Below are 21501 nucleotides of genomic sequence, written 5' to 3'. Positions count from 1 at the left end.
GACCTAGCAAAGATTTAAATATTTTAAAAATCAGCAAGACCAAAAAGACAATAAATTAATTCAAAAATCACAACTGGAGAAATCACTCCTCTCCTTTACCAGCTGCCTCTCTATCAGCAACTTCATCATTCAAACAGCAAAAGAAGCAAGGAATAGAACCACTGCCCTGGACTTAATTCTTACCAACAAAGAGAAATGTGTTAGTGAAGTGGAAGTGGTAGGAACCTTGGGGAAAACTGAACAGATCACCTTAGAGTTCATTACGGTCAAGCAAGAAAACACAAGGCAAAGTAAGACAAGTATCTTAGATTATTCAGCAGTTCAGAGAAAATGTAAGCATGTTCCAGAGCCAAAGACTCTAAAATGAAAGATAGGTCAAAAAATAAAAACCACTACTGCAATCACATGAAAAAAATACGGGAAAGAACATAGGCAACTATAACTCAATGTGGTGTACAAGGAGCTTTCGAAAGAGCTGAGATTTTTAAAGGACATACAAGAGAAGAAGGAAGAAGGGAAAGGTAAGAATGAACACATCAGTATAGTATTGGCTTATTAAAAAAGTGGACTAAACCTAGGATGAGAAAAGACCTGTGAAAAACACTCAAAACAATACAAAAACTTTAGGTTGTATTTGAGAAAGAAGGACAAGGAAAGGTACAACTAACTGCTGGCCCTCCACGCCCAGGCAGAGATCATGATCTTGACAAATAACAGAGAGGAAGCAAAATTACAATATTTTACATTTGCTTTCAACCTGTCTACCCAGGAGAATGCTCTTTATGACAGAAAGATTGTGCCAACAGTCTTGAGAATAAGTTAATAAACAAGACAAAAGACAATGAAGGAATGTTTAATTATTTAGATCAAAGTCCATTTCCAGGTGTAGTCTACTGGCAGCAGGGTTTCTCATTCTCAGAACTACTGACATTTTGGGCTGGATAATTCTTTGTTGTGGGGGGCTCTCCTGTGGGTTGTAGGATGTTTAGCAGTACCCCTGGCCTCTACCCATTAAATGCCAATAGCACCAGCCTCCCGGTTAAGATAACCAAAAATGTCTCCAGACATTGCCAAATGTCCCCTGGGGAGCAAAAGTACCCTGGGTTGAGAACCACTATATTACAAAGCAGTGAAATTTTTGCATATATTATCACAGAATTATTGTTTGCATCTTTGAGTAATCATAGCATTGAGAACCGACAGATGTTATCCCATATATCAGAAAGGTAGGCTCTAAAAATTAAAACCAGTAAATCTGATGTTGGTCCCCAGCAAATTTAACACAGTATCAAAATGTTATTAATTAGAAGAAAACAATGACCTAATGATATCTTGGTAGAGTTTCATTAAGAGCCACTCATACTAACATGGTTTAATTTTCTTCTCTTTTTTTTTTTATATCATCACTAAAGAAGGTAAATTAGTTTCATTAAAACATTTTTTAAATCTCTTATGAAATCTTCTTTCATGGGATAAAGAAATATAAGCTGTCTCATACACTGTTGGTCTGAGTGTATATTGGTAAAATCTCTTTTGAAGGTACTCTGGCAAAACACATAAAATTTTATATGCACAAATTTTTAGACAAAGCAATGCCACTTTTAGGAATCTGAACATTTATACAAAGATGCATGTCAAGGAGTATAGTATTGTTTGTGGTAACCAAAAAGCAAGAAACAATCTAAATGTGTATCAATTAGGGACTAGTTAAATAAATTGTCATATATTCTTTCATTGGTATGACTTCAAATGTGACCAGTCAGGAAAAGCCTTAGGAAATAAATAAAATCTAATTGGATGTCATTTGCCTAGCAGTGGGAAGATACTAAAAATATTTAAACACCAGCATGGCTCAGGCTCCAACCAGAGCTTAGCGTAAAGGTGAGTCTTAGAAGGTCCCTTTTGTGCCAAATGTTATCCTTTAATTGCTGGGTCTAAGGAAGGTCCCAGGCAAGAGGCCAAGTACAGGAAGGCTACTAGTAGTGGGGAGAGGGGATACAAAAGTATTTCATATTTTAACAATTTGTACGGCCTTACTGGGGAGTATCAGTCCTCAACCAATACACAGAAACATTAAAATATTTCAGTATAGTGTGGGGCAATAAATTGGTTAAATTCAACAAGTGGTAGCTATAATAAAGAGCGAAATAAATGTATGTGTACTGATACAGAATGATACATTAATTTTTTTTAATTTGCACCAGAAACTGGTCACAGTTTTTGGGGTCAGGGCAGGAGGAAGATTTATTTTCATTTTACAGCCCTTTGTGGCAGATGCTTCCAGCCCTGGCCCAGCTTCACTCCTCTAGATTTCAAAAACCAAATACAGCTTGGGTGAGACTTTAAAACGTCGCAGGCATCAGATAACTTCTGGGAAAGCTGTAGGGGGGCTTCTGGTGTCCAGCCCAAGAATCCAGAATGGGGGAAGCTAGTACATCTGCAGGACTGTCTCTTAGGTACAGTTGGACGTTGGCCCTGCCCCATCGTCTCTGGCTGTTTCTCTGGGTCTCCTGGAGAATCTATGAACTATCTGATGTCATTTATGAAACTCTGTGGACCATTGGTTGCTATAAAGAACTGTAGCCAAGACACCCTTTGTTAAAATTAAAAATTAAAATTAAAATAAATGTGCAAATATAACTTATTCAGTTTAAAAGTTAATTTTTATAAGATTTTTTTTTTTTAAGCATGCAAGCTGGATGGCGGTACAGTTCCGGCCTCAACACATCTGGTCAAAGAAGCAAATCCAAAATAGCCAGCCCAGAGATCTGGGTCCCAAAAGCCCATCTGAATGTCAGCTGTGTCCCAACCGCCAGATAAAACTTTATACTAAAATTCATCTAGAAGTGAGCATTATGTGATCTATCTAGCAAAATCCTAGTGGGGCAGCAAAGAATAAGAGAAGTATGGATACTGCACAGGCAACCAACAGTGCCTATCACAGGTGATTTGATTCTGAAAACTAGAATTCCTTTGTTATCTCATACTGGGGAAAACAGAATTACTGGATCTAACCAAAAAGCAAGTTAATCTTGTTAAATTCCCATGGAAACATGACCTATGAGCCCCAGCCCTGGACTAAGACAGACACCAATACCTCTCCTGGAGAATCACAGAGAAATCAGTTTTATTTCTTACTCTCCCTTCATTCCCAGCCACAAACAAACACACATCAGAGGTCAGGGCCTTTATTTGATTCACTGGTATCTATCCCCAGCACTAAGAAAAATGTCTGCTACACGTGTCATCTAAAATGAGTGAATTAATTAATTCCACAACCTATACCAGAGTAGACCCCATGTAGAACTTTCGGCAACCCTGCCTCTCAGTCATTCTGAGGGTTCTCAGTGAAATAACCCAGGGCCACGTTGCATTAATACCACCTTCCAGAAACCTCATCAACCTAGACCTGGTAATTCATTTATTATCTAATTAATTGTACACCTCCATCCCAATTCTTTACCCCAAATGCACAGACTGAGGAGATAAATGTTGTACAGTGTAATTTAAGCAATGCTACTCAAAGCACAAGTCTGCAACTATATAAGGAGCTTGCAAGAAGTATATCAATGACCATTTCCTTCATCTAAAAAGTCTTACTACAAAGTCTTAGTGCATAGATGACTTACATTCTGGTAGAAACTTCTTTTCTCCTTTCATGGACCAGTAACAGATTGAGAACTGCTGATCATATGTCGAATACAGCTAATATAAGTAGGGCCTAAAGTGCTCAAGTTCTATTAAATGAAGACCTTTCTTTGCACCTAAACATAGCCTTCTCCATCAAATCTACTTCCCCACTGATGGAGGGACCTGAAGCAGCACAAGTATACTGGTTAGGATAACGAAGACAGGAAAAAGAGATGGAAGTGGGGGTGCCAAATAAATTTGACCTAATTTACAATTTGGCACATAGGAACTCAAAATAATTTCTCAAACCATAGAAGTTAGTGATTAAATTGGTAGCAGATTAAATTGGCTGTGTCCCAGGCACCAATAACATAGTTAAAAACAGTAATGAAGCATGTGAAAATCATGTGCAATTGCTAATAATCCTGTTCACTTTCAAAGATACTATAGTCTCAATTACCTGCCACTTTTCATTAGATCTGCAACTTGACTAAACTCAGGAGTTCACCCCACAGTACCATGTCACTTAAAATCCAGTATCCGAACAAAAATCTGAAAATCACGCTTTTTGAGTCTCTAGACTAACATTCCCATGAGCCAATGATCCATAAGTAAACACTATTTTTTTTAAGTCTTCATTACAAAGCACATAAGTTTCTCTTCAGGCAAGATTGAACTGCCAACTTCTCAAATCTTAATCCCTTCCATCCCAAAGGAAGAATAAAAACACACCAACAGAAGTTCATAGGAGTTAGAGAAAGGAACTCCCATAGCTTTGGTCTTCCTCTAAATATCACTGAAAAAGAAAACCCCACAATTAAAAAGACTTTTAATACAGGCAAAACATTTTCTTTAAGAATTCACAACTCTGGGGCGCCTGGGTGGCACAGCGGTTAATCGTCTGCCTTCGGCTCAGGGCGTGATCCCGGCGTTACGGGATCGAGTCCCACATCAGGCTCTTCCGCTATGAGCCTGCTTCTTCCTCTCCCACTCCCCCTGCTTGTGTTCCCTCTCTCGCTGGCTGTCTCTCTCTGTCGAATAAATAAATAAAATCTTTAAAAAAAAAAAAAAAGAATTCACAACTCTATACCTCCCCTCCCATCAAATAATACTGATATCTCTACTCTCTCTACTTTGATTTCTCTGGACGGCCACCCTTCCAAAAATCAAATAGTTTTACTGACCTCCAATTCTTTGGCTTTTTCCCTCAATATAGAGTATTTCTACAACCATAACTCCCAAATTCAACAATAACAAAATTAAAACTTCATCTCTTCCCTGACTCCAACTCTAGCTATGCCCTATTTCATTCTCATGTTTCCCTAAGCCGAAAAAACCAGTACTGAATTTCTGCTCTTGTATGTGCCCTCTATCCTTTTTCTTTCACTGTGCTGCCTATACATTGTCTCCAAATACTTCTAATTTCTCCCAAAGTTTATTGTACTTAAGTATTTATCCTTCTTAATTTCCTTGTCACAGCTGGATGATAAAATTCATATAAATCAGAATTATGTATAGATGGTCCTCTAACAGAAGTCATTTATAAATTCTAAAGTCCAAAATAATATGGTCAATAACAATATGGGTTGGTTTCAGGCAGAGCTGAAGTGTTTTCCTCACACGTAGCTTTGTTGGCCTCTGTGAAGTTGGTAAAGTGAAATTTTATAGAGGGGATTCTGTCCTCCCAAACACTTAGTGTATTGCTATCTACATACCTAATAACAATGTTTTACCTATCAGAGACATTCAACAAATATATCATTTGGTAGACAAGGAGTTTTACAATGCCTTAAAACAGTAAAAAACCATCTTCTTAAAAATCACAACCTTTGTCTTCAACTCAAAGGCCCTTTAATCTGAGTCCACATTTAAGAATATAGCTTGAAGAATCAGACCTATATATACAGAGAACAAACTGATGATTGCTGGGGGGGAGGGGGGAGGAAATGGGCAAAATGGGCAAAAAGGAGTGAGAGATACAGGCTTCCAGTTACGATATGAATAAGTCATGGGAACACAAGGCACAGCATAGGGAATATAACCAATGATATAATAGCACTGTATGGTGGCAGTAGCTACACTTGCGGTGATCATAACATAACATACAGAGATGTTGAATCACTATGCTGTACACCCAAAACTCATGTAACATTGTGTGTCAACGGTACTCAAATAAAAAAAAAATTTTAAAGAATACAGCTTAAAGAAATTATATTTAAAATAAGTACACATACTCACAAAGATATTTACCATAGCACTTAGGTATTTAATGGTAATTAATAAAATTATACCCATTAACTTGGAAAAATATTACACAGCAATTTAAGATAAAATCTATGTAAAATAGGGAATATACACAGAAAATGTTTTGGTATAATGTTAAATATAAAAGCAAGGTCCCAAATTTTATCTACAGTATTACTGCAATTCATTTTAAAGCCATGCAGAGAAAAAGGACTAAAAGGAAATACATCAATGAGATTACAGGTTATTTTTTTTCTGTGCTTTCAAAATTCCTATAATTCCTACAATTCCTTCAAATTTCTGTGCTATTACTTTTGTGATGAAAAGAAAATAAGTTTTACTACAAAATCCCAATATTTTACTCCAATAAGAAGGCAGATACAGACATGTATAGCAGGGTAACAAAAAAGCTGTGTCTGTACTGTCTGTATTTTGGGTATCTCCATTTAACAAATTTGTCCTTTGCTAATACTGAGGTCATTTTTTATAGCAGATAATGAAATTTTAATAGGACACCCAAATATGCCATTCAAATTTAACTGCTGATAATCCGCATCTCCAAATCACAACTATTTTCAATATATTGAGCTTTCATTCTGTCTAAATAAGCTAACCACAAACCCAGAAGCAAAGCTAATTTGAAATCTTATTTTTCGGACTTGTGTGTTCTAAGCAAATCATTGGGTTTCATGTATCTTCAAAGTCATTGTAACAGGCTATTTCGTAGTGCTGTATATCAGTGACTCAAAACCTGCACAATGAATTTCCCGATGCCTAAACTAAATTTCTTCTGGTTTCTATTTGAACTGATTCCTTCTAGTTCTGTCAGTGCATCTGAGAGCAAGTGTCCCATCACGAAGACCCCATCAGTGACCTTCTCTTTACATTATTGATGATTACATCCTACATAATGTGATTTTTATGATTGTAAATGGTGGTAAAACAGTTCTGAGAGAACTCAACCTCTTCATATTACTGCCAATTATAAAACAAGTACATGAGACAGATACTAAATTCAGGAACTACTGCTTTTGCCACTATCTCATTTGAAAAATCTTCCATTTACTGTGAACAAGCTTTTGGTTGAAAGTAAAATACCTTCAAGCATTTTCTATCTTTGCTTCCTTTTGCCCCAGCCCCATGCCAAAGCACAAGCATCCAGGCCGTATCTTATCTTTTCCTGCACAGTATTGCAATCGGCTTTTTATAGCCAGAAACTCTCTGAATGCAAAGCACGACCTTGGCTACTAGCTTCCCCTGGCACTAGTTCGAAAGTTATTTATAACTTTAAAATTAGCATGAAAGCCTACATTTCTCATCATAACTACTCAAAACATTCCCGTTTTATATAATAATGTAATGTACTTTAATTCAGAAGGAAACCCCACATTTTAAGTCTACAATATATAACTAAGGCAGAGCAATTCAACGCAGAAACAAGAATGGACTGAAGTCCAGCTCTTCTCTTTACGAACTTGACTCTTACCTTTCTGCTGCTTTCTATAAAGTAAATGTTTTAAAAATTCGGCTCTTGTAGGGAATTTTCCAAAAAGAGTTTTGGGGGGGGGGAGAAAAAAGAAGACGACGACTTCTTAGTCAGAGTTACAGAGTACCAAATTAAGAGGCAGTGACAGTGGGGCAGTCACTTTAGCTGAGCGTCATTCACCCAGGATAAGAAAGAAAGGGGAGGTTACAAACCAGGGTGGGTGGTATCTAATCCTGAACTGCTAGTCACTGACCTCACTGACAACTTGTTACTGAAAATACTTCGTTGAAAAAGGCCAGACACATACTTTGCCTAGAGATCCACAAACATAGCTGTCAGGAAGCTCCAAATAAGTTAGATTTGCATTTCTCTAGTCCCTTTCCAAAATAAGGACCTCTTTACAGCTAATTAAAGCTGATGGCTAGAATTATGGAGAGTGAAAAAATGATAAAGCAGTGATAATAGGAGTCCAGGAAATCCACACATCAAAAGATCAATTATGTAAAATTCAGTGTCTTCAATACCACAGGATGATAGGTCACATCTGAGGTAGTGTTTTTCTTCTGAAATCTTGCCTGTTTCATACACCTGCGCCAGGTATCACATATTCTGCTCCCAGAATTTACGTAAAGCCACATAATTATCAATAGGACATGTACAGTGAAGATTTACCAAAAGTTCCACAGGTGGAATCATTATTAAAGTTACCAAAAAAGTCTTCTCCAACAAAATTTCTTATTTCTGTGGCTGTTCTTTTTCATAGTTCCTCTTCCCTTTTTTTGGTATCCTTTTCCTCGATGCTCTGTCATTCACCGGAACAAATCTTGCATATCCCTGCCTTATGCTTTATCATTTCATCAGTTCCTTGACTCCCCACTTGAATTCGTACCTCATTTCCTTACACATTACCACTTCTGCGACTTTCTTCCAACAGCTTCTAAAACAACAGGTGGTAACTGTCCCTTAAAAAAGAACTACTCCACTGTATGTTAACTATACGGAATTGAAATTTTTCTAAATATATACTTAATAAATAAATAAAAGAACTATTCATTTGAGTTTGGGCATCCTTGTTCTTAAAAAGCTGAATTCAAAATAAAAAGAAGTCAAAACATAATTTAAAAAAATAAAAATAAAAAGGAAGCATTTATTAGCTCCACAGGCACTCTTAGAACAAATATTAGGGAAACGAGAGGAAAGGCAGGGTCAGGGGACTGTCAGAATCAACGATGAAAGGGGCTTCATTTTATATGATTTCTATGGAAATCTGCAAATAACTGTATTTTTATGTAACTTCCTTTAAATTGTCCATAATTGGCATTACATTTATCTAAAGGTTCTTAGTTGCTGACATACTGTCCTCCCAGATTTTTTTTAAAGCAGTTTTTTTCCCCTGGAGAACCTAGGAATAGACTCTTTTCACACTGAAAACAAAGAGTAAGTTTTATGTCTCTCAATCCATCTTTTCTTGAATAAAGAATTCACTTGACACTTGCAAATAGAAGTTTTTGTTTTAGAGCTTTAATAATGAATGTTTCCCAAACCCAGACTGTTGAACCAAACCCAAGATAAGATATCCAAATTCTATTACGAGTCACTCTGCCCCCACTGTAAAACCACAAATAAGTTACTTACCTGCTCTGTACCTCTCTTTTCCATCTGCAAAATGGAAATGAAAACCCCTATTCTCTCTATTTTTCAGGGAATATGTGAATTAAGTGGATAAAATCTGAAGTGCTTCAAATTATATTGAACTTCTCATAGATAAAATACAGCTGCAATTACAATATTTGGTGTTATCAAAACAATTAAATATTATAAATATCTGAAATGTAATTTTAAAGAGCTCTATTTTTTGCCTCATAAAAATTTAACCTCCCAGATAGGTCTCAGTTGAAGTATTTCCCACTATGGCCACAAGAGGTCCTTGTCCTAACAATTCAAATCACGTCAGATTTGATAGGCAGAGGCCCCACAATCCCCTATATTTATATCAGTTGGCTGAGAAAAAATACAGATCACCTATGTCAAGCTTCCATAGCTAACTATAGGGCAGCAGACAAAACCGGAGAAATCCGGCTTTCTCTGGGTGATCACTGAAGCATGCTCAACGTTAAATAGTTCCTGTAAACTACACAGCCACCGCGTTTTGCATCCTGGCCCCCTTCCAGGTTTTCACAGTAATTCCTTCTTGTAACCTTGCCCAGTCTTGTTCAGTATTTATTCTCCTTCCCTATTTACTTGTTTCCTTTCTTTATACTTTTCAAACTTTAAAATTTTGGCTCACATTCCTCTTGCAAGCAAACAAAGGTTAGGGGTAAAGGAGATGGAAAAAAAGGAAAGAAGAGAGAGAATAAATCAGGGCAGTTGTAGCAGTCGTCCCAAAGTAATCAAAAGTGTGTCTCTGGCCCCAGACAAAGTCACTCAACCACATGTACTGAGAAGCCCCTTGATGTGGCGTCCTATGTCAGGAGCCAGCCAGAACATCAGAGGCACAGAAGGGAGGCCTCCAAAAAGAAAATAATTCTATCTCTATCAGCAGCCCCTCTTGGAAAATAAGCCCTCCAGGATACAATCAGTTCTTCAACCAGAATAGAATACCTTTTCTTCTTTTCATTAAAATACCTTAAAGAATGAATGTAGCTTTTGCATGAACCATGAGTCCATTTTGTTCTATATATGATACCTCAAAACGTTTCAGGCAATTGCAGGTTGGGGCTTCAAAAAAAAATACGTGATTTTCTGAACAGCTATAACACCTTTTCAAGATGAGATTTAAAGCTAAGAATCATTTGTCTGTGGTAAATAAAATGATCTTATTCCAAAAATATGTGACAAATAGTTCTGGCACTTTGTCGGGTGTTTTAGATGAAACTAAATGAATCTGCTCCTGTTTCAAAGGTCTCAGATGGTGCAGCAAAAAAGATGTTTCCCAACTCTCCTTTCCCACCCACCCTCTAATTAGCTACTAACCAACTCTCCTGCCTCACAGACAAGAAACAGAAGCCACCTGGGAAGATAACCCCATGCCTTCTCATCACCAAGTCTACAAAACCACCAGCACTGAGTCCTACCTTCTCCAGCTTCCCTCCTATTACAATTCAAGCAGTACCCTTGCTCCTATCAAAGACTAATCTCTCCTCTTCTGTTCTGGATCCCTTCCTCTTCCCCCTTCTCAAGGACTCCACTCCTTCATTATCACTTCATGTACCACATTATCACCCTTTCTCTAATGATTGGCACAAAAATATGCCACAAGACCTCTAACTTAAAAATATCCAACAAACAAAAGCATTAGCGTCACCCTACAGCTCTTCCTAGTTTCTGCTACCTTCATCACAATACTTCCTAAATAAGCTGCTTACCCTCCCTACATTTTCAACTGTCACTCACTCCATAACCCATTTCCGTTTCCTCCACTACCATGAGAGCCATTTTTAAGTCTACCACCAACTTCTCTGTGGCCAAATCCATACTGTCACCTCAGGGGTATCTCATCCAATCCCACAGCTTTAAAGGAGATCTATAATAAGACGTCACGTGGGATTTTTCTTATTGTGCAGAATTGGCAACTAAGCTCAAAATAAAAGAAAATTAAGCCATCTGTGTACACTGCTTGCTAACGAATTTCCAATATTTGAGGATAGACACCTCATTTAGGGCTCACTAAGAAGCAGTTAATGAAAGAGGTACATGCTCTCCCCCTCCTGTCTCCTCTCCAAGCCCTAACACTACAGAAAAAGTCAGGGGACTTGAAAAATTAGAGGAACAAGGCCAACTAAATCTCTCCTCTTGAAGATACCAGAACAGAAGTGGTAAAAAAAATCCATCTTGCCCTTTCCCATTTCCAAGTCCCTTGAGAAGACATCTGGTCAGTGCTGAAGGAAAAGGAGGAGATGAGATTTAAATTGGAATAAAGTGCAAGTTTTAAACTGGACTAAGCCGCCTTTAAAGTACTGCACTAAGGGCAGGAAAATTATGGCGCCTACCCAATACGTCATTCAAAAATGAGACACAACACAGCAAAGGGACGTGAAGAGACTGGAGAAGGCCAATTAGTTCACCAGATACACCAATCATGTATCCATAAATGAACAAATTCCAAATTTATATCCCCAATCCAGACCTCTCTCATGAGCCCCAGAGGCATACAACCAACTGCCTTCTCCATTTGGATAGCTAACAGACATTTCAAACTTATTATATCCCAAAAAAAGACCTAGGAATCATCCTTCATTCATTCTTTTTCCTCACAATCATCAAAAATAACCACTACTCCTACTTCCAAAAGTTATCTTAAATACATAGACTTCTCTCTATCTCTTCTTCCCCAACTATTTTGAGGCATCTGCAATCTATTCTCCACAAAGCATCTAAATGATCTTTCAGAACATAGCTCAGCTCAGGTTATTTTCCTGCTTAATATCATCCAATGCCTTCCTACTACTCATAGTACAAAAAAAAAAAAAAAGAAAGAAAGAAAGAAAGAAAGAAAGAAAAGAAAAGAAAAGAAAGAAATCCAAGTTCTTTAACAAATCTACAAGACCCTCCGTGATCCAGCTCAGGTCAACCTCTCCTACTTTGACTCACAGCACCCTCTCCCCCAGAGCACTGACTTCAATTATATTTTCTACTCATAAAACACCCAAGCTTATGCTCCTTAGGACTGTTGCACTTACTGCTTCTCTGCCTGAAATTATTTCCTCATGACTATTTATATGTCTGGCTCATTTTCATCTTCACCTTCTCATGGAGGTATGACCTGATTACCTTATCTCATTGCCCCACTCACCTAACACAACCTTGTATATTTATTTGTTCGTTTACTTATGCTGTCTTCACCAGGGGAATGAAAGCTAGGGGCAGTGGCAAAGTCCATAACAGTACAGCATATTTAAATTTACTTAATACAAGATGAAGCATTAATAGCTATGGGATTTCAAAGGAGGGAAAGATAGCTCTAGGAAAAGAGGATAATCCAGGAAATTTTCCTGAAGGGAGTTATATTTGCCTTGATGCAGAAATGAAAGATACCAGCAAAGTAAGAGAACAGTGTCTTATTAGTTTTATTTATCAAATATCCCTCGATTCCACTGCCTCTCCATCTTTACAGCTACTTCTCTGCCCTGGTACAAACAGTTATGTCTTGTATGTTATCTTTATATATTTACCACCAAATTTCTCCTTCTCCCTCTATTTCACTTTGTGTAAAACCCAAATATAGCATTTAAATGTTACTAGGGTGTACTTAGAGTTAAAATTAAAAATCTCAACTATTTCAGGGGCGCCTGGGTGGCACAGCGGTTAAGCGTCTGCCTTCGGCTCAGGGTGTGATCCCGGCGTTATGGGATCAAGCCCCACATCAGGCTCTTCTGCTATGAGCCTGCTTCTTCCTCTCCCACTCCCCCTGCTTGTGTTCCCTCTCTTGCTGGCTGTCTCTATCTCTGTCAAATAAATAAATAAAATCTTTTAAAAAAAAATCTCAACTATTTCAAAAATACTGAAATTGACACATTAACTTTATTTCCTTAGTGATAAGAGTGAGGCAAAAACGAATGTTCTTCTCATTAATTTTTCTCATTTAATTTTCTCAGAGTGCCATGTCTCTATTTTGACAGCCCGTCTTGCTGTTAGTCAATAACCTTAACAAGCACAGTAATTATAGTCAATCATGTCTGTTTTAGTTCATTGATTACTTTGTTATTTCTTCTTCAACTTGTTAATGAAAATTCCCAGCACAGACCTTCTTGGTGACGTTTCTTTTATTAATTAACCACCCTATCAGTCTCTTGAATATATTAATAAACCACAGGATCTAGTATTGATGGTTCTAAAAACAACCTGTTCTTGCATCTTTGAAAATCACAATCATTTCCAGAAATACAGAACATCTAGAAAGAAATCAACATTTACTGTCATTCAACCTGACTTTTTGTTTCAAATTGTTTAAATAAAAGATGTAATTACTGTAATTATTGATCAAATTATTTAATATGAGACGTATTAAAACATACTTAATTTTTACTTGATACAGCTTTTTTTAAGATTGATTTATTTATTTTAGGGGGAGAGAGAGAGAGAGATAGTTGAGGGGGCAGAGAGAGAAAGAATCTCAAGCAGACTCTGCACTGAGCATGGAGCCTGATGCAGGCCTTGATCTCACAACCCCAAGATCATGACCCAAGACAAAACCAAGAGTCGGACCTTAACCTACTGAGCCACCCAGGTGCCCCATTGATACAGCTTTTAAAATGTTAAAGAAATTGTCTTATCTTTGTGAATGTAACCTCAAAAGCTAGTAGTAAATAATGTAAACAACAAGTAATGTAGCATCTTAGCCAAGAGGTGTTCAAACAAGGACTGCAGTAATACTGATATCAGTTAAAAGGCAGAATGCTTTTTGGCCTCCTAAGAGTACCAGGTTAAATTTGCCTTTGAGACAAATTGTCTCTTTGTTCTGAGAAAACCAATATGGTAAATTTTCTAGTTGAGCAAATGCACAAAAGCAAGTCTCACCTAAGAAATTCAGTGAGTATATCTTAACAGATTTTTATTGCTTCTTTAAAAGAACAGTTTCGGGGCGCCTGGGTGGCACAGCGGTTAGGCGTCTGCCTTCGGCTCAGGGCGTGATCCCGGCGTTGTGGGATCGAGCCCCACATCAGGCTCCTCTGCTGTGAGCCTGCTTCTTCCTCTCCCACGCCCCCTGCTTGTGTTCCCTCTCTCGCTGGCTGTCTCTATCTCTGTTGAATAAATAAATAAAATCTTAAAATAAAAGAAAAGAAAAGAACAGAACAGTTTCTTTTCCCTGGATGAATTTATATGGTCCTCAAGCCCATCAGAACTGACACACTCCTTATAAAATAAGTATTTTCCAATGTCTTTTTTTAACGTCCTAAAATGAAATTCATAGTTACTAACTACACATTAACTATCTAAATGAATCTTTAAAAACACATTTGATATATAAAGGTAAGTTATACACAATTATATGTATTTACATAAATTATATATTTGTATTTCATTACACAAATGCTCAGGCACACTTATACTGGAACAGATAATGAAAGCCACTTTTCCCCTTAAGCACAGAATCACTGTGAATGTGATTTACAAATGTAAATTGATAAGGATGTTTTGTGGTGGTAATTCAAATATCTACAGCTGCTTTGCAACCCCAACAAGATTTTTCTGACATGGTGAACAACCCTTCGTATAATACAAAATAAAACAAGAACAATCTTCCTTTATATACCCAAGCACAATCTTTCTTAGATATACTCAAGTGCATTCCTAGAAAAAATCAGTGTATATTAAAGCTATGCAAAAAAATACTTAGTGTTTATAAGTTACAGCAGAGTTAAGTTCTACGCTTAGAAAATTATAAACAGGACCTACATGAATGTCCAGTGGGATATCTAAAACTTGCTTAGAATGTGGGACAATTCATTTTAGAGGAGAGTTTCACACATTGCAAAACCCATAAGCTTCTTTGGCTCAAGCCAATTAAATGCCAGATGTGCCCCCCACTACTGTGACAACCAAAACTGCGGGCCCCGGGGTGAAACAGAAGAGGGGGGACTTGAGAATCACTGCTATAAACACTGCACGTTTACAAGAGCCCCAAGGCTGAAATGAAGAAGACAGATAGGGACTCCTGCGTGGCTCTATCAGTTAAACGTCTGCCTTGGGCTCAGGTCATGATCCCAGGGTCCTGAGATGGAGCCCCATATCGCATTGGGCTCCTTGCTCGGCGGAGAGCCTGCTTCTCCCTCTCCCTCTTCCTCTGCCTGCCGCTCCCACTGCTTGTGCTCTCTCACTCTCTCTGACAAATAAATAAATAAATAAAATCTTAAAAAAAAAAAAAAAAGCTAGCTAGATAGATAGATGTAGGAAGGAAAATAAATTTTGTAAAAAGTCCTAACTAAAATGGCATAACACAACTTAGAATGGACTACTGTAGTCCCAAACATGGTTTTAAAAAGAATAATTCAGATTTCTAGAAAACGTTTTAAAGACAGTTATGGTAATTGTCTGGAGGGGAGAAGAGAATGGGAGGTACCCACAGATCACACCTTATCCTGTAAGAGAGGGAGTGAGGTTTCTGTGAAAAGAATGAATATTTCCATTGTTATTTACTCTGGGGAAGAAGTTGAATCTAGGACAGGAATTAGAATTGGAAAGCTGGGTTTTTAGCTGAAATGGGGGGGGGGTCCCTTTCTCTGTAAAGTCCATGGTTTGGGAGCCTACACTCCAGATAGAAAAGGAAAGCCAGACAGTACTCACAGTGGAAAGGCAAGCTGACATATACATAACAGTGGTAGGCAGAAACAAGTCAGAGAAACCCTTTTCAAGGATGCCTTGAAAATGACTCAGAACTTGGACCAGGGAATACTGAGTGCAGTCCCAGTAATTATTTCTGTGTATGTGTTTTTACTGTAATTATTGTACGTGTTATCTTTATCCTGCCTTTTTCTGTTAAAGTCTGATTAAAACACTATGCTGTGGAAAATTTTAAAAAGCGTCTGTTTTCTAATTCAGATGGGATACTGACCTGGAGAACAAGAGCAAAAGCAGCGGTGCAACAGCATGACAACGTGTCCAAAACAGAAAACCATGATGGGTCTCTTCCTAAACACAACTGAAAGAGTCTGGGGATGACTTAGATAGAGCCAAGAAACACTTTAAGGGTTGGTTTCTAGCATTAAGACAATAAAGACTTGGGACGCCTGGGTGGCTCTGTCAGTATAGCATGCAACTCTTGATCTTGGGGTTGTTGAGTTTGAGCCCCACGTGAGATGTAGAGATTACTTGAAAATAAAATATTTTTTAAAAAAGAGAGAAAAAGTATGGGAGGGGTGCTAGGTGGCTCAGTTGCTTGGGCGTCAGACTTTTGATTTCGGCTTAGGTTATGATCTCCGGGTCGTGAGATCGAGCCCCACATTGGGCTCCCAGCTTAGCAGGGAGTCTGCTTGGGTTTCTCCCTCTCTCTCTCTCTCTCTTTCTCTCACTCTCTCTCAAATAAATAAATTAAACCTTAAAAAAAAGAAGACAATGTGGACTTGAGCTATTGAAATCTAGATATTTAAAAGAATATGTAACCTTATTTTATAAAACATGGTGTTGAAGTTCAGACATTGAACGACATATAGTTAAGTCTTCAACACATGGTAACTATATTTAATCATGTTAACTACTTAGTAAATAGTGTATTAGTTCACGTTGAGTTTTAGGCAAGCTCCACCTCAACTTTAGCAAGTGCAAGAAAGAGAAAGGAAACAATATGGAGCAAAGCAAAAATAACATTAGAGGAACTGACCAAATGATAGGGCTAAACCCCAGAGAGAACTGGATAGCAGCCCAAATGAAGTGGTTGGGGGGTTAGGAGGATATAGCAAACAATGTCCAAGAACCAAGAATCTAGTAAGTGGGGCACTGCAGCAGAAATCTCCTGCCCAGCAATATATCTATGTTAGGTGGTAGTGATGTCCTATTTCAGATGGTTCATCTGGAAACTGCTAAGCATTAGGCAGGGAGTTAGAGCCCCAGCCAAGTGCACTGGGTAAAAACCCAGTCACCTAGATTGATCAAACATGGTGGAGAGTTAGAAGGAAGGCTGTGACTCCATGGACACACCAGATATGGAACTAAAATTCCAGATTCTATCTACAAACAGGATTTGTTTGAGAACTGGGATGGATCTAATTGAAGCTGTAAACTGCAAATATCAGTATGTACACAAGTGAAAAAGAAAAGTTATTCTTTACATAAAGCAGATTTAGCTTTTCTCAAGTAATCCATGCAAACGCTTATTATGTCTTGAGTTGTAAGAGCCCTTTTCATATATTCTTAAGAGCAGGTATCTAAACTGACTGCAGCTAGTCAGCTGGATAAGCAGAACCTTTACTAGATGGCCCCTGGATATGAATGATCCTTGTTTGGGTGTGCTACCCCTTTCAATAACAAACGTAAGAGTTTAGTGTTCATTAGAATTCATGTTATCAAATATATTAACACTTGCCGTGTGCAAACCAGGAATTTTTGTCTCAGAAATTATGCAACAGCAGCTAACTATTAGAGATTTTAAGGTACTTATTAAAGGACCTAATTAGTACCATGAATTCAAAAATAAGGAAAATCTCAGTAGCTTCAAAACTAGACCATGACTCACGTACCCTTTTTAATTCTGACTGCTGTGAATTTAAATTAGCTAAGACTTCTGGGGTGCCTTGGTGGCTCAGTCAGTTAAGCATACAACTCTTGGTTTCAGTTTGTCAAGATCTCGGGGTCATCAGATTGAGCCCGGAGTCGGGCTCTGTGCTCAGTCTGCTTGAGATGCTCTGCCTCTGCCCCCCAGCCCCTGTTCATGAATGCTATGCACACTCTAAAATAAATAAATAAAATCTTTTTAAAATAAATAAATAAGTTAAAACATCTATTTGACAGTATTGTTCCCTTTTGTTCATACACAAAATTAATATTTTATCTCGGAAACCAGGACAAACATTAAGAATCAAATCTTTAAAATTCCGTATCAGGGTTTACATCTAGCAGAATTTCACAGGATCTCAGACTATTCACTAGTTTGGGTAATGTTCAGAGAAAAAGAGTGACAAGGAAGGTGAATAATGGATAAAAGAGGTAATGAGAGAATTCTTTTCTAGTAAGACTAGACCAGTTCTAGTTTTTGTTCCTCTTTTTCTAAAGAAGGTAAGGCAAAGCATGAATCATGTCATGTAGTTTTTGCTATCCTCCTTGCTCTTTGAATTTTTACAGACACCTAAAAGCAATCAAATACACAAATAATTCACAGCTACTAACTGCAAAGGAGGAAATAACATAAGGATGATATCCCAAAAGACACTGTCGAGGAGAAAGAGGTTTAATTAGAGATGTAACTTTGAGACTATATTGATATTTTGTCTTTATTCCTTTACCAAATGGAAAGAAACCACAGTAAAGACCTATGACTAAGTAGTAGAAGCACTAAAACGTCTAGAAATGTTCTCTCAAAGAAATAAAAAATAATGAATGCCTAAATTTCACCGAAGTTGTTTTATATCATCCCTTATCCCTTATAAAACACCTATAAAGACGTTTTAAAGGACTTCATGGTTTCATCAATTAAGTTTATATTTTCCCATTTCTAGTATTAAATATTCATTAAATGAATTAACATATTTGCTCATGTCTTTTCGATGTTTACAAACTTTATTAAAAGCCTTTCTATGGGTTTCTTATGACACAAAAACACTACATAACACAGTCTTTTACTTGAGGAAGAAGAAAAAGAAGAAAGAGAGAGCTGCCTGGCCGGCTCAGTCGGAAGAGCATGTGACTCTTGCTCTCAAGGTCATGAGTTTGAGTCTCACTTTGGGTGTAGACACTAAATAAATAAAACTAAGAAGAAAGAAGAAGAAGGAGAAGGAGAAGGAGAAGAAGAAGAAGAAGGGAAACAAAAACATTTGCCCCCAAAATTCTTAAACAACTAATCCCAAAATCCATGATCTGAAATAGTAGCTTCATTGTGAATAAATGCTTTTTAGTGCACCTTCTAAAACATTATAAACCAGGTATCCCTGTATCAGATACTTCTGGTGCTCTGCCCACACAAGCTCAGCCTCATTCATGATTCCAATGACAGTGGTGGAAGATACTTCCTGGAGGGCCACAACACCCTTACCTTGTCAGTGTCACACCTCACATCTTTCACTGGCTGCCCCAGGGCTTCTCCAATGCCACAGAGGATATGGGGAGCCCACTATGTGCACAGCCATATAAGTTTGGGAAAGTGAGCACTCAGGATTAACCCACAACCGGTGGGGGCCAAGAGCAACTGGTAGACAATCGCTCCTTCTAGTTGACACCTAGGTAGAGAATTCTAAGGGGCATCAAACCCCAATTGGGCTCAACCATGAATTTGATAATGCAGGCTTATCCTACATTATCCTTCCTTCTTTTCCTTACTCTGCCCAGTCCCTCATCCCTACTCCCTGGTGTTACTACCCAAATAAACTACCTAGACACAAGTCCCAGTCTTTTTCTTTTGGGGAGAATTCAAGCCAAGACAATTTATACCAGGAGTGGGCCTAGAAAGCAGGGTGGTACTCTTGAACTGGATCACTCACAGTCCAGATGGAAGTGAGAACCCTTTGCTGGTGATAAACCTTGGCATATGACATCTCACTAGTGTGGATTAAGACATAATGCAAGCGAAAAGAGCTGATTATGAGCATCTATTCCCAATTCGGCATTCAGTGTCATCAGGCAGGTAATTTGAGAACAGCCATAGTTATCAGTATTTACACTACAAAAACTACAAATCAATCTTCCCCATCACCTAGCATTCTACTGAAAGGCCTCAGGTAAGAAGGCACTAGGAGACTCCTTAGTGTATACAATTTTGGCCAAGATTCCAGCTTTCCGAGTCCTTCTTTCCATAATCCCATTTTAGAGGTATCTGGTAGTAGATACCTTTTCTAGAATTTATGCCAAAAATCACCAAATCCCAAGGTCCTATGGCACAAATCAGCTGCTTCCACTATGGTCAGCCCTTATCCAAGTACAGGAAGTATATTTTTAGCAATTAGTAAAATCTTTTAATAATAAGGCTTGAGAAAGTTTCTAAATACATATTATATTGTAGTCTGCCAGGGCTCAGGTGAAAATTCTATAAACACAAAAAAGGTAATACATATTAATCACATTCTATTTTTTATAAGATTGTATCATTTGTACTCCCACTACAATCTATTTTCAACTTTTTACTTTCTCAGGGCACATACTATTTGATAAGACAATGGATTTACAGTATGCATGAGTCATTTAAACTATACACTCAATAGAAATATTAATTTATTATATTGCTTTTATATAATAAGATCTGTCTAATATACTCTAAGGACAAGACACTTTTATTTCTCCCAGTGTTATCATTTGTCACATTTCAGAGTCACCTGAATAATCCAGAACAGAAAACATGATAGCAGATATTCTAACAGAGCCATGATAACCAAGGGGGGAGCAAAGGATGGGGATGGGAAATGAAAGAGGGGAGATGAGAGATGTGGGACAGAGAGGGGACATGACAGAGATGGAGATGATAAAGATGGAGTTGATGGAGATGGAGATGACAAACATGGAGATGACAGATATTGATATGATAGAGATGGAGATGGGAGACAGCAGTGATAGAAATGGAGATGATAGAGATGAAGATGAGAGAGAAGGAGATGAGAGAAATGGCAACGATGGAGATGGAAATGATAGAGATAGATATGGAGATGATGGAGATGGAGATGACAGAGATGGAGATGATGAAGATGATAGAGATGGAGACAGAAATGATAGAGATGGAGAGGAGAGAGATGGAGCTGGGAGGTGGAGGTGATAGAGATGGAGATGATAGAGAGAGACGGAGATGATAGAGAAGGTAAGGAGAGGAGCTTGCTCCAAAACCAATGTTAGAAGTTGGTTTTAGGAAATGCAAAAGGCTCAAGAAGCCTGCCCCATACCACTCCTAATTCCCAAAAATCTTAAAACATCTAGGTTTTATTATAGATACATAAAGTGCACTTTACTCAACAGTGAGTAAAATTATTATTAGAAGCTCTAAAGCAAGCAGAATTACTCTAAGAAACTCTCTAAAACTCCCAATTCCTTTTTGACTTCAGGAAGAGAGTCATGTTTATTCCCCCTCCCCACCTACCCAGTCAGTCACCAAATCCTAATGATTCTAATTTCTCTCTGTTCCCATTCCCATTGTCCTAAATCAGAACCTTAACAATGGTCATCTGAACTACTGCAATACCTTTACAAGTGATTTCTGAAGTGTTGGTCTTTTCAATATCACTACCTCCACCACACCATAACTCTACTAATCCATTCTCCATATTTACTATCACAGAGTTCTCTCTGAAACACATTCTGAAGGTCCCTGGGTGGCTCAGTCAGTTAAGTGTCTGACTTTTGATTTCAGCTCAGGTCTTGATCTCAGGGTTGTGAGCTCAAGCCCTGCATTGGGCCCCAGAGCCTACTTTAAAAAATAAATAAAATAAAATAAAATAAAATAAAATTAAAATAAAATAAAATAAAATAAAATAAAATAATAAAATAAAATAATAAAATAAAATAAAATAACAGTC

At 37.8% G+C, this 21501-nt stretch overlaps 1 protein-coding gene across 5 annotated transcripts in view; it reads right to left on the bottom strand.

The window, feature by feature from the left end:
* CTNNA3 (catenin alpha 3) overlaps positions 1-21501 on the bottom strand; it is a 1640794-nt gene that overhangs the window by 1597955 nt on the left and 21338 nt on the right. For 2 of the 5 annotated variants that reach the window (XM_048218673.2, XM_057308882.1), the window contains exon 1: positions 7361-7560. The exons of the other annotated variants lie outside the window; for them this stretch is intronic. The gene's annotated coding sequence lies outside the window, so the exon portion shown is untranslated. Of the gene's footprint in view, positions 1-7360; positions 7561-21501 lie in introns of those variants that run through there. 5 annotated transcript variants of the gene reach the window in all.

Source organism: Ursus arctos, unplaced genomic scaffold (genome assembly GCF_023065955.2).
Source record: "Ursus arctos isolate Adak ecotype North America unplaced genomic scaffold, UrsArc2.0 scaffold_7, whole genome shotgun sequence".
Taxonomy (NCBI): Eukaryota; Metazoa; Chordata; class Mammalia; order Carnivora; family Ursidae; genus Ursus; species Ursus arctos.
The sequence above is the reverse complement of the archived record's forward strand: the minus strand, read 5'-3'. Positions and strand labels throughout refer to the sequence as shown.